A 12855-nucleotide genomic window follows, 5' to 3' on the forward strand; every position below is an offset into this window, starting at 1 on the left:
ATCGATCAGAGTGCAAGAGATCAGATCCCGAGTGAGGGATTCGTGCTAAAACTAGACTCAGTGGACCAAGGACGGAGCCCACGGTTGGCACCTGGTCACAAAGGGGACTCAGAGGAGATGGATGCATGTTTGGTCAAAGGAGAGACTCTATCATTTCCCACGACAGGTGCTGTGTCTTCTTCTCTAACCCTTCCAATATTTCCTCTTCACCTTCCGTTTTCAGCACTTTGACTGTAAGTGACTAGAGACAGTTTTCTCTGATTCCTGTTACTGAGCTTCCTGAATTTGTGTCTTTGAGGAAATGTCTGCCCATGTTCTCTCTCCTCTCATTTGGGGAATCTGATTATGTCATGTTGGACGTTTTGTTATCTTCTCCCATGTCCCTGAGGCTCTGTTCATTCTTTAAAGACAATTTTTTTTAGAGTGGTTTCAGGTTGACAACACAGTTGAGAGGAAGGCACAGAGATTTCCCATGTACCTGCTGCCCCCACACAAGCATGGTCTCCCCATTATCAATCCCACTCACTAGAATCTACATTGACACAGCGTAATCACTCAGTTTATAGTTTATCCAAGGGTTCATTCTTGGTGGTGTACATTCTGTGGGTTTGGACAATGGATATATCCATCATTATCCGGGTACATCCATCGTTATAACATCACACAGAATCTTTTCGCTGCTCTGAAAATCTGGGCTCTGCTATTCTTAGCCCTGCCCCCACAACCGCTCATCTTTTTCTCGTGTCCAGTTTTGCCCGTTCCCAAGCGCCATGGAGTTGGACTCACACCGTATGTAGCCTTTTCAGATTGGTTTCTTTCACTTAGTCATCTGCATTTAAAGTTCCTCTTGTCTTTGTGTGGCTTGCTAACTCATTTCTTTTCAGCACTGAATAAATTACTCTATTGTCTGAACGCACGACCATTTATTCACGTTCGGAACAATATCCTGGTTGCTTCCAAGTGTTGGCAGTTATGATGAAACCTGCTAGAAACATCCTTGGGCAAGCATTTGTTTGAAAAGAAGGGTTCACCTCCTTTGGATAAATGCCGAGAAGCATAATTGCTAGATTATTTAGTAAGAGTACATTTAGTTTCAGAAGAAACGACCAAACCATCCTCCGGAGGGGTGGTTCTATCTGCATTCTCACTGTCAAGACACGAGAACGCCTGTTGCTCCGCATGCTCACCGGCGCCGGCCCCGTCAGTGTTCTGGGCTTCGGCCACTCGGCCAGGTGTGCAGAGCTGCTAATTTGCATTTCCCTGATGACCTGTGATGTGGAGCAGCTTTTCTTATGCGTGTTTGCCGTCTGCGTATCTTCTTTGGGGAGATATCCATTCGGTCTTGGGCCTCTTTTTTAATTGGGTTGTTTGATTTCTTATTGTTGAGTTTTAAGTGTTATTTGTGTATTTCGGAGAATAAGCCTTTCTGAGACGTGTCTTTTGCAAATAGTTCCTCTTAGCCTGTGGCTTGTCTTCTCTTGACGTGGTCTTTGGCTGAAGCAGAAGTTTTCCGTTTCAATGAAGTCTGGTTCCTGTCTCTCCTTTGGATCATGTCTTTGATACTGTATCTACACAGGCATCACTATGTGCAAGGTCGTCTAGGTTCCTCTCGGGTTGTCTTCTAGGAGCTTTGCAGTTTCACATTTTGCATGTAGGTCTGTTTTCCATTTTGAGCTACTGGTTCTGAGGACTATTACGTCTGGTCTAGACTAGACACAGGCCTGGATGTTCCAGCACCATTTGTTGAAAAGACTGCCTTTGCTCCCTTGTCAAAGGTGAGTTGACTGTTTATGGGGGCCTATTTCCTGAACTCTCTCTTCTCTTGCGTTGATACCACGCTGTCTTGATGGCTGTAGGTTTGTAGTGCGTCTTAAAGTCAGGTAGCATCCGTCCTCCAGTGTGGTCCTTCTCCTTCAGTATTGCGTTGTCTTCTCTGCGTCAAAAGGCACATGAGGCACCGAGTCCCGCTCAGGCACAATGCAGCCTCTGATGATCTTGGCAGCAGCAGGAGGCCCAGGGAGGATGGGAGGGGCAGCCCGGCCCTCAGGCCCCAGAGTCCTTGCACTGCCAGGCCTCAAGGGAGCAGAGCCCACCCGCCTCTCTGCAGATGGCATCATGCCTATCAGCCTGTGGCACATTCCTCACATTCTGGGAGTGAGATACACAGTTTGGTTCCCGGGGGGGAGGGGAGGGGCTGTGGTGAGGAGGCCAGAGAGCATCCCAAGATCCAAGGCTGCCGTTCTTGCTCCCTCCGTGGCCGGCTTGGCCCACGGGGAGGCCCCCCACCTCCCTTGGCTCTCGGGGTGGAGGCGGAGCTGTGCACGCAGCGTCTCCCCTCACCCCCAGCAGCCTGGACGAGCCAGCCCCCAGCCCTGCCTCCCACAGTCGTGGGCAGAAGGAAGCTGGGAAGTTCCCGAGGGGGCCCAGCATCTTACAGGTGAGAGGATGGAGGACCAGGAAGGTTGAGGCTCTGCACGAAATCTAGTTGCAGGAAACGAACCTCACTTCCTTTTTGGGATAGTCAGCAGAGCAGAGGGATGCACTTGACAGAGTGAGCTGAACTTGAGAAGAGCCTCCCACGAGATCTTGCAAATAAGCTGGAAAAAATATGGGCTGAATCCAAACAAGGTTAGACGGATTGATGACTGATGTAAAGACCGCTGAGAAGTTACTGCTTCCTTGGATGCTGTGTGCGTAGCGCGCTCGTCGTCACAGCCTTCATTCGTCCCAGGCCAGGTTTTAATGATCCTGGATGAAGACACAAGTGCCTCCCTGTAAATGATACCAAGTGGGTGCCTCCTCTGTCCTGGGCACGCCCGGCAAGGGTGAGTGAAAACAGAGCCCCTGCCCTCACAGAACCCGCAGTGCACTGAGGACCTCGAGGTCAATCGGAGTGTAGCCCAGACGGCGGCGCAGTAAGGGCGGCGACAGGGGGGACTGTCAGTGCTGCTGAGCACATCGAAGGGGCGTTTGATCCAGGCGGGCAATCAAGGAGGACTTCCCGACAGCAGTGACTTTTACGTTAACACCTGAAAGATACATAAGCGTCACAAAGACAAGAGGGAAAAGAATTCCCAGGAGAGGGACCAGCCTGTCCCTCCAAGACCCTGTGCCAGGAGGGAACACGACTAGTGGGAAGGAGTAAGAGGCCAGTGAGCAAGGGGGAAGGAGCCATGAGGCTCTCCAGACATGCTGGAGGGTAAGCCCGAGAGGGCAGAGAATTCCTGCGACGTTGCTCACAGCTCTGTCCCCAGTGTCTGGAGCTGCGCCTACCGTAGAGCAGGTACCAAGAAATACTGAGTGAATGCAGGAACGCTGATGCGCATGTAAGAGAAACAGACACACATGCGTGTGTTCTGTTCACAGCAGAAATGCTGCAGGGTTTCAGGCAGGGGGATGTGGTGAACTCTCTTGTAGACCGTAGCCTGCCTTCAGTGTAGACAAACGACTGGAGGGGTGGGAAGAGGGTGTGACTAGCTGGGATACGCATTCCACTTCCGGATGAAGATCAAACCAAGCTTCAGAGGGATCAAAGGGAGGCGTATTGAGACGTGTTTAGGGTGCTCGGCGAGGAGCCTGGACACGTGCTGGTGAAGGTCGCTGGTGAGGGCGGCAGGGTGCATAGGAAAGAGAATCAGAATCCCCACTGTCTCAAAAGGGTTGAAGGAAATGTCAGCATAAGGTAACAAGCAAATACAAGAAATGTAATAATCTTAGCTCAAAATACACTCAAAAACACAATGACGCAAGGATAGGTGGGGAAATGGCTGAAGAACAATACGTCCGAGAAGCATGCCCAACGCTGTACAGCAGACATTGCCATGACATTGCAAATCAACTGGACTTGAATTTTTTTTTAAAGTGCAAAAAAAGAGAAAGAAACGGGTCCAGGTTTTAGGTACCCTCAAACTCCAAACATGGGTTATCTGTAAATGAGGCTCCCACATAGCGAGGCACTGTAGGTCACTCCAGGAGACAGGACAAGACGGCCAAACCCGCTCCACTCTGGGCCGCCTGGGACCACGTACCCAGCTCTAGGTGGCAGATTAAATAGACATTTATCGCCTGAAACCTCCTGAGAAAGGGGCAACTAATAACTCAGTAAAGCAAGTCAGGACATGGAGGAAAGCTTCAGTTCCCGTTTAGCAAACACGAGAAGAAACTCAAAGGGAAGAGTCACAGTTCGGTGCTTCGAGGCTCCCCCGCGAGGGAGAGACTGTTTCTGTGGCCTCTGGAGTCTCATCCAGGGCGGTGCCGCAAAAACCAAGGTTTCCACCAAGTTACAGAAAGTTTTCCAAATCAATCTGTCCCAAAACAGAAGCCGTGGGCAAGCCTGCTGCCTCCCCGGGGGAGAGTAAGCAGATGAAGCCCGAGAGCCGGCAGGGCCAGGTCGTGAAACACAGGGCCTGTGTTTCTGGCTGCTTGGATCCGGAACTGGTTCTCCAAGCTCCCTGAGCATCATGAGCATTTTAAGGAGGGCAGCAGCCTCTTCCAGTTTATGTCCTGGGAGGACCCCTTCACTGCTGAGGATGCCCTGGGCGTCCGCCTCAGCAGACTGGTCTGGAGCATCCAGAGTGCACACTGGTGCACCAGGTGACGGCGAGGCACTGAACCTGTGCATCAGTTTCGGGAGACAGGACATCCAGACAACACTGAGGCCACCTTCCAATCCATGGCTGCAGTTCGTCTCCCCATTTATGGGGGTCTCGTTCCATTTCTTTCATCGATGTTTTGTAAATTCTGCACATAAATCCTCCATGTGTTTTCGTAGACTTATCTCTTTGTGTTGCCTGGTTTTGGTACTGTGGTAACGTATCGTTTGTGGAGCCTTGAGGATTTCCAGCACAGGTAGTCTTGTCGTCTGCAAGGGAGGACAATGTTTATTTCTTCCTTTCTGATCTTAATGTACCTTTTCTTGTTCTTGTCTTCTATACAATTTTGAATACTAGTGAGAGCGAATGTCCTTGCCTTGTTCCAGATCTTAGGGATAAGCAGTCAGTCATACAGTAAGTAGGATGCTTGCTGTACGTTTTCATAGTTGGCCTTTTTAGGTTGAAGAACTTCCCTGTTATCTCCAGTTTTCTTGAGAGGTTTGTTTGTTTGTTTGTTTGTTTGTTTGTTTTTTGTTTTTTTTTGTCTTTTCTTGCTATTTCTTGGGCCGCTCCCACGGCACACGGAAATCCCCAGGCTAGGGGTCCAACCGGAGCCGCAGCCACCAGCCTACACCAGAGCCACAGCAATGCGGGATCCAAGCCGTGTCTGCAACCTACACCACAGCTCACGGCAACACCGGATCCCCAACCCACCGAGCAAGGCCAGGGACTGAACCCGAAACCTCTCCTAGTCGGATTTGTCAACCACTGCACCACGACGGGAACTCCATTGAGAGATTTTGTTATGAATGGGTGCTGAATTTTGTAAAATGCCTTTTCTGCATCTATTGAGAGAATCGTTTTTCTTTTTTTATGGTGATTACAATGATGAATTTTCTTTCTTTTCTGATTAATTTTCAAATATTGAACTAACCTTGCACTACAAGGATAAAACCACTTATTCATTCTATTATCCGTTTCATGTATTGCTAGATTTAATTTGCTAATATTTTGCCAATGACTTTTGCATCTATGTCCATGAGGGATATTTGGGCTGTAGATTTCATGTAATGTCTTTGTCTGGCTTTGCTATCAGGTTAATATTGGATTCATAAAATACATTGGAAAATATCCCAATATTTCCAATATAATCCTCTTTCATTTGGGGGGGAACTTTTTTCTAGAATTAGTATTATTCCTTCCTTAAGTGTTTAATAAAATTCACCACTGAACTCATATGGGCTAGAATTTTCTTTGTTGGAAAGATTTTAGCTATAAATTTAATTTTTCAATAAGTATATCATTGCTTGGACTATCTATTTCTTCTTGAGTGAGTTTTGGGAGTTTGGGTCCTTTGGGCAATTTTTTTCCATTTCATGTAAATTCTCAAATTTATTGGTATAAAATTATTTATAATATTCCTTCTTTAACCTTTCAATTTCTGTAGGATAGATAATAAAGTTTTCTCTTTCATTATTGACATTGGCAAATTGGTGCCTTCTCTCTCTTTTTTTAATTAAACATACTGGATAGAAATTTACAAAGTATAAGTGTTTCCTTGCGGCTCAGTGGGTTAAGGATCTGGTGTTGTCACTGCAGCAAATCTGTCGCTGTTGTGGCATGCATTCAATCCCTGGCTCAGGAATTTCCACATGCCCTGGATGTAGCCCCAAAAATTTATAAAGTATAGATTCATTGATTCTCTCTTTTGTTTTCCTGGCTCCTATTTTGTTGATTTCTGCTGTTAATTTCCTTCTTTCTGCTTCCTTTGTGTTTAGCTTGCTTTCTGTTTTGTAAGTTCTAGAGGTGGGCAGCTAAGATCATTGTTGAGACTTTTGTTCGTTATAAGTAATTAATATCGTGCGTGTTCCCAGAGCATTTCTTTAATTGCATCACACATTTTATATGTTATGTTTTCATTTGTCCAACTCAAATTACTTTAGAATTTCCTTTCTGGGTCCTTCTTGGGTCTGTGAGTTATTAAGAAGTGTATCTCTTTATTTCTAATTATTTAGAGTTTTTTGCTCTTCCTCTTATTCATTTGCGGTTGAATGCTATTATAATCAGACAACATGCTTTGTATTATTGTCGTCCTTATAAATTTGCAGAGATTTGTGTTGTGGCCAGAATATGACTTACTTTGGAGACTGTTCCCTGGGTGCGTGAAAAGAATGTTTACATTGCCGTCGTTGAGAAGAATGTTCTGTACATGTTCACTGAGTCAGGGTGGTTGACGGAGTCCTTCACGTCCTCCAGCACAAGTGGGTGGAACGTGTCCTTCCTGTCCACAGGGGTCATACAATCATGTGTATACATTATTAGTGGACCTAGTAATAGAATTTGAGAATACAAAACGCAAAACGATGTAGCTAAAAAAAGAAAAACCCACAATTGTATCTGGAGGTCTCAACACGAATTGACAGAACCAGGAGACAAAGAGAAGTTGTAAGAGAAAAGAATAGAAGAGGTAGAAGTTCAGCCCATTATTTCTCCGTCATCAGTGTCGCATCATCATCATTCATCATTTATTGCCTCGCTGGGATATGCTTCACCCACAGGGATTGCAAACTGCTGCGGTTCCAGGGGCCTAGCAGATGAGTAGGTCGTGGAGTTGGCTGGGTGGCTGCAGCTTCGCAGGGCTCGGAAAACAACAGGAAGAGGGACGCCCGGACGCACCGCGGGGGACGCGCCCATCTGAAGAGGAAGGCCCTGCTCAGCTGTCAGAAAGTGAGAACCACGACGGAAAACATGACCGGACCTTCGCATTTGCCGTGAAAAACAAATCCACGTCTTCAAGTGAAATATTCCATTTCTTAATGCTGGAAAGGTAAATCAAAATGATATTTGAAACACTGTGCGGTCCAATGCTTTGCTACAAACAAACTGTCCTGCAGGCCAAGTCCAGCCCAAGGGCCTCAGGTTGAAATGCTAATTCTTCCCCTCGGAGATCTCCCAGGGAGGACACATGCCCTTGGGTCACACATTTCAAGGGGACGTGGTGGATCCATCGAGAGATAAGAACCAAGTGGGATATACTCAAACTTCTCATTCAGCAAACACGCATTCATCACCTGCCATGTTCCAGGCATTATTCTAGGTAGTGGTGATTCATCAGTGGAAAAAAAAAAGATGAAACCCTTGCCTCCAAGGGTCTTGTGGTCTAGTAGGAGGATAAAGTTAGTAAAAATCACAAATAAGTGATGCAATTATAAGAGGATACATACTTTTTTAACTTAAAAAAAAAGACAGGAACTGCTAGGGTAGAGGGGTTGCAGTATTTATTAGGGCACAGGGAGACGTGGTCCCTGAGAAGGTGACAGCTGAGCAAAGATTTAAACAGCTGAGGGAGGGGTGCAGGAACATCCAGGAGAAAAGTCTGCGGGGAAAGGGAAGCACCAGTGCCAAGACCCTGAGGCAGGAGTGTGCCTAGGATGCTAGAGGGAGAGCCGGGTGGCAAGTGCTGCTTATAAACAGGGTGAGCCAGGCTCAGGGAGCTCTCAAGGTGAGCAGGCAGCAGGGAGCACCTTACAAAGTAACTGAAGAGTGTTAAGTAAAAAGACTCTTTACAGAGCTCTGCACAGAGTAAAGAGAAACACCGCAGGCCGGGCCCTGGAGAAGTAGCCGTAGCCACACGTCTTTCGCATTCATAGGCCAGAAGGGGGCAGCAGAGAGCAGGCTTTCTGGACCTGGAGACGGCTGGTGGGAGGGACGTGGTCTTTGGTGGGGGACGTGGTCCAGGCCACAGCCAGGCTTAGCGAGGATGAGGTACCCCCGCCTCTCTCGGCAGCCACTCCCCCTTCCTGGGCCACTCGACTGATCCAGGTCGGAAGGCAGTGAGCGCGTTTGAAGATTCCCGTGGCCACTCTCCTGGTAAAGAAAGCAGTGGAAAAGGCTGGAGGATGGACCTGGGGGCCAAACGGAGAATGTCCAGGTTAGAGCAGACGGGGAGAGGGTCAGAGAGGCACGTGCTTTGGTAAAGCCTGTAGGTCAATTAAGAACATTAGCTTTGGAGTTCCCATCGTAGCACAGCAGAAACAAATCCGACTAGGAACCACGAGGTTGCGGGTTCAATCCCTGGCCTCTCTCAGTGGGTTAAGGATCCAGCATTGCCGTGAACTGTGGTGTAGGTCACAGATGCAGCTTGGATCCCGCGCTGCTGTGGCTGTGGTGTAGGGCAGAGGCTAGAGCTCCCATTAGACCCCTACCTAGCCTGAGAACCTCCATGTGCCGCAGGTTCGGTCCTAAAAAGCAAACAAAGAAAAAGGAATATTAGCTTTCCTCTGTGTGAGATGTGGAGCCATTGCGGGATTTTTAGCCGATGATCAATATGGTCTGACCCTTACGTTACAAAGACCCTGCAGAAATGGGCTGTGGGTGAGAGGGGGCAGCAGTAGCGGCTCTTGGTCCTGACGTGGACGACGTGACAGCAGAAGACGAGGTAGAAAGTGCTCTGATCCCAAAACATTCCCAGATGGATTAGGGTAGGAGGTGAGAGAAGAGAGGCACCAAGGGGGACTGATGTTGTGGCCTGAGCACCTAGAAAGGAGGAGGTTTAACTGAGATGGGAGAGCCCGCAAGTGGAGCTATTAACTTAGCTGGTGGGGGGGGGGGGCTGGGTGGGAAGTGGATACATTGACTCTATTCAATGTCCAATGAAGACGCTAAGTAGACTGTGGAATATGCGACTCTGGAGTTCAGGAGAAAGACTGGGATGCAAAATGTCGTTTGGGGGACTCACCAACAGAGAAATATACTGAAAATGTGAGGAGGAAGAAACGCTTCCCAACGGGAGAACAAAGACGGCTTCGTGGAGGAGGTGGCCTGTATGGTGCATCCTGCAGGATGGAATTTCGACCCCTGAAACAGATGAGAAGAGCGTGTGCGATGGGGAAACGCCCCTAGAAACTGCTGGTCTGGGACCCTGGAGGCCAGTCTGGGGGAGGCCAGTGAAGCTGGGAGAGGCGATAGATGGCCCTGCTGTCAGGGAGGTCGGGATGGAAGTGGAAGCAGAACGTGATTCCTCACTTCTGGTTCATTCACGCGTTTGTTTTATGCTCATCAGATTTATTTCCCACCTACTTGACCTACGGGGCCATACTCTGTTCTGAATCTTACAATAAGCATCCTTATTGAGGAGAATAATGCGCTCAACGAGAAAACCAGAACTTCATCAACAAAATGAAAGGCAACCTGTGGAATGGATGAAATTATTGGCAAAACGCATATCTAATGAGTTAATATCCAAAATATGTGAAGAACTCATACGACTTGATAGCAAAAAACAAACAGTTTGATTTAAAAATGGGCAGAGAAAATGAATAGACAGTTTCCCAAAGAAGACACGCGAATGACCAGCAGGTCTAAGGGACAGTGTCACCATCACCATTCATCAGCGCGATGCAAATTAAAACCACAGCGAGACAGCACCTCATGTCTCTTAGAATGACCGTGACCAAAAAGACAAGATGTGGCACATGCTGGCGTGGCTGTGGAGGAAAGGGAACTCGAGTGCGTGTTCGGTGGGAGTGTCAGTTGGTGCTGCCATTACAGAGGACAGCATGGAGGTTCCTCGGGAAAATTAAAAATAAAGCCTCCCTATGACCCAGCACTTCCCCGTGTAGGTACGTGTCTGAGTAAAGAGATCACGCCGTAAGAAGATATGTGGGCACCGTCGTGTTCACTGCAGTGCTGTTTTTTACACTTGATCTTGGCCAAAATGCCGAGAAGTGATGCAGTATCTTTTTTTTAATGTTATTAGTTAATTCACAATGTTCTGTCCACTCTGCTTCACAGCAAAGTGACCCAACCATACATCCATATACATTCTTCTTTTCACCTTACCCTCCATCATGTTCCGTCACAGGTGATTAGATACAGAGCCTTGTGCTGTACAGCAGGGTCTCACTGCTTATCCCCTCTTAATGCAATAGTTTGCATCTGCTAACCCCAAACTCCCAGTCCATCCCAGTCCCTCCCCCTCCCCCTCGGCAGCCACGAGTCTGTTCTCCACGTCCATGAGTTTGTTTCTTTTCTGTAAATAGGTTCATCTGTGCCGTATATTAGATTCCAGATATAAGTGATGTCATATGGTATTTGTCTTTCTCTTTCTGACTGACTTGACGTAGTATGAGAGTCTCTAGTTCCATCCGTGTTGCTCATTGCAGCGTTATTTACAATGGCCAAGACATGGGAACAACTTAAGTCTCCACTGACAGATGAAGGAAAATGGGGTATAAATATATATATAGGAATATTATTCAGCTATGAAAAAGAAGGAACTCCTGCCATTTGCAACAACATAGATAAACCTTGGGGGCATTATGATAAGTGAAATAAATCAGACAAAGACTCTCTGTCTCACTAGTTATAAGATAAAAAAGCCTTGGAGTGGAATGTACAGGATGGTGACTGTGGTTAAAAACACTGTACTAGGAGTTTCCCTTGTGGCTCCGTGGGTTAAGCTCCCTGTGTTGTCTCTGTGAAGATGTGGGTTTGATTCCTGGCCTGGCTCCATGGATTAAGGATCTGGCAGTGCCATGAGCTGCATGCAGGTCGCAGATGCAGCTCAGATCCACTATGGCTTAGGTTCCCCACTGTAGCTCTGATTCGACCCCCGGCCCAGGAACTTCCATAAGCTGCAGCTGTGGCCATAAAAAAACAAAACAAAACAACTGTACTGTGTATTTGAAAGTTGCTAAGAGAGTAGATCTTAAAAGTTCTCATCACATGAAAAAAATGTTTTATCTGTGTGAGGCTGTTAACTGACTTGTGATCATTTTGCAATATATGCAAATATCAAATCGTTTTATACACCCAAACTAATACCATGTATATGTCACCCGTAGCTCAATAAAACTTTAAAAATTAAAAAGAAAAATATAAAAATAGTAAAACCAAAAAAAGCAAATGTATTTACAAAACACCGGTTTTGTGGGGGACCCTTTTCTGAGCACTAGCCATAGAGCAGGGAAGGAAATTGACCAAGATCCTACTCTTGCAGAACTTCCAGAATGAAATAAGTCTGTCCAGCTCTAGCAAAGAGCCACCCGGCAAGAAAGGTCCCTTTCTGGAGACTCACTGACCCACCTCCGGCAGACTCTCATCTCTCAGCTGTTTTCCATTCTACCCTCCACATCAATCAGATGCCAATCCTTGGTGTTTATAACAAGTGCTTTATTTAAAATTTTACATTTTTTGTGATGTGAACTATTTTATATTACGGGTAATAAATCTTGGTCAGCAAAGTAAAAACAAAAGAAACAAGCACTTCATCCTTACGATACCCTGTAAGAGCTGCACTAACACAATCCCCAGTTTAGAAATCTGGAAACTAAGAGTCTGGGCACATCTGGGCACGCCCACGCCGAGCCAGGAGGACCTGCCTGTGTGGTGCAGCCAGCAGCCGGCGGCAGGAGTGCACAGAAGTCACGGCGCCAAAGCCCAGGTGACGCCCAGGCTCTTCTCTGCGAGGGGTGACGGCGAGCCCTTGCCAGGGTCCGCCGAGGAACCGAGCCAGCCGCCCAGGGAGGAGCCGGGCTGCCCACCTGCTGCCCCGGACGCAGGCCACCGCCAGGCCCGCGCCGACCTCGCCGGGCATCGCCCGGTGCTCCTTCCCAAACGTCGCTTTCCCCTTTCTTGGCTCCACAGCCGGCCTGGGGTCGCGGGCAGGCAACGCAGCCTCCCCCGGGAGAGGCAGCCGAGGAAGCGTCTTCAGGTGACACGGCCGCCCCTGGCCCACGACCGAGACGAGGGAACTGCGGCCACGAAGACGCGGCCACGTGGTCGGCACTTTGAGGCGCGTCTGCGGCTGGGCCTCTGCGGAGACTCACACCTCGGGACTCGGTGCCGATGCTCCCGCGAAAGGAGACAGATGCAGCCAGTGGTGCTTTAAGTTGTTTCCTAGTGAGCAGGCTGGGCGGGAGGGGTGTGTGTGTGTGTGTGTGTGTGTGTGTGTGTGTGTGTGACAAGCCTGGGTCTGACACTCCCCGGCTCTCAGGGAAAAGACTTTGTCCTCCGTCCAGCTCATCTTTCAGAAACGTTCAGCTTTGCAGGCATCCGCCCCAGGGAACGGGAGAGGAAGGAGGAGCCCGTCCACCAGCGAGTCCACCTCCGTGTCTTCCCTGGAGCCACTCGCACCTGGGCACCAGCAGCCCCGTGCAAGCAGCGTGGTGGGCACGGTGAGAAGCGGAAGGACGCTTAACGCCGTCTACGGGGAGGTGGTCGGATGATGATGGTTGGTGCCTCCGCAGGGAAAGGGCCGAAG

The 12855-nt window shown here is 48.4% G+C and overlaps 1 protein-coding gene across 4 annotated transcripts in view; it reads left to right on the forward strand.

The window, feature by feature from the left end:
- LOC146405828 (uncharacterized) overlaps positions 1-12855 on the forward strand; it is a 53051-nt gene that overhangs the window by 31579 nt on the left and 8617 nt on the right. The window contains exon 6 of one of the 4 annotated variants that reach the window (XR_014839054.1): positions 7151-7419. The exons of the other annotated variants lie outside the window; for them this stretch is intronic. The gene's annotated coding sequence lies outside the window, so the exon portion shown is untranslated. The remainder of the gene's footprint in view (positions 1-7150; positions 7420-12855) is intronic. 4 annotated transcript variants of the gene reach the window in all.

This window comes from Sus scrofa, chromosome 2 (assembly GCF_054392235.1).
Source record: "Sus scrofa isolate SSC_HxYL_T2T_F1_AM1 chromosome 2, Sscrofa_HxYL_maternal_Yorkshire_Landrace_v2.0, whole genome shotgun sequence".
Classification (NCBI taxonomy): domain Eukaryota; kingdom Metazoa; phylum Chordata; class Mammalia; order Artiodactyla; family Suidae; genus Sus; species Sus scrofa.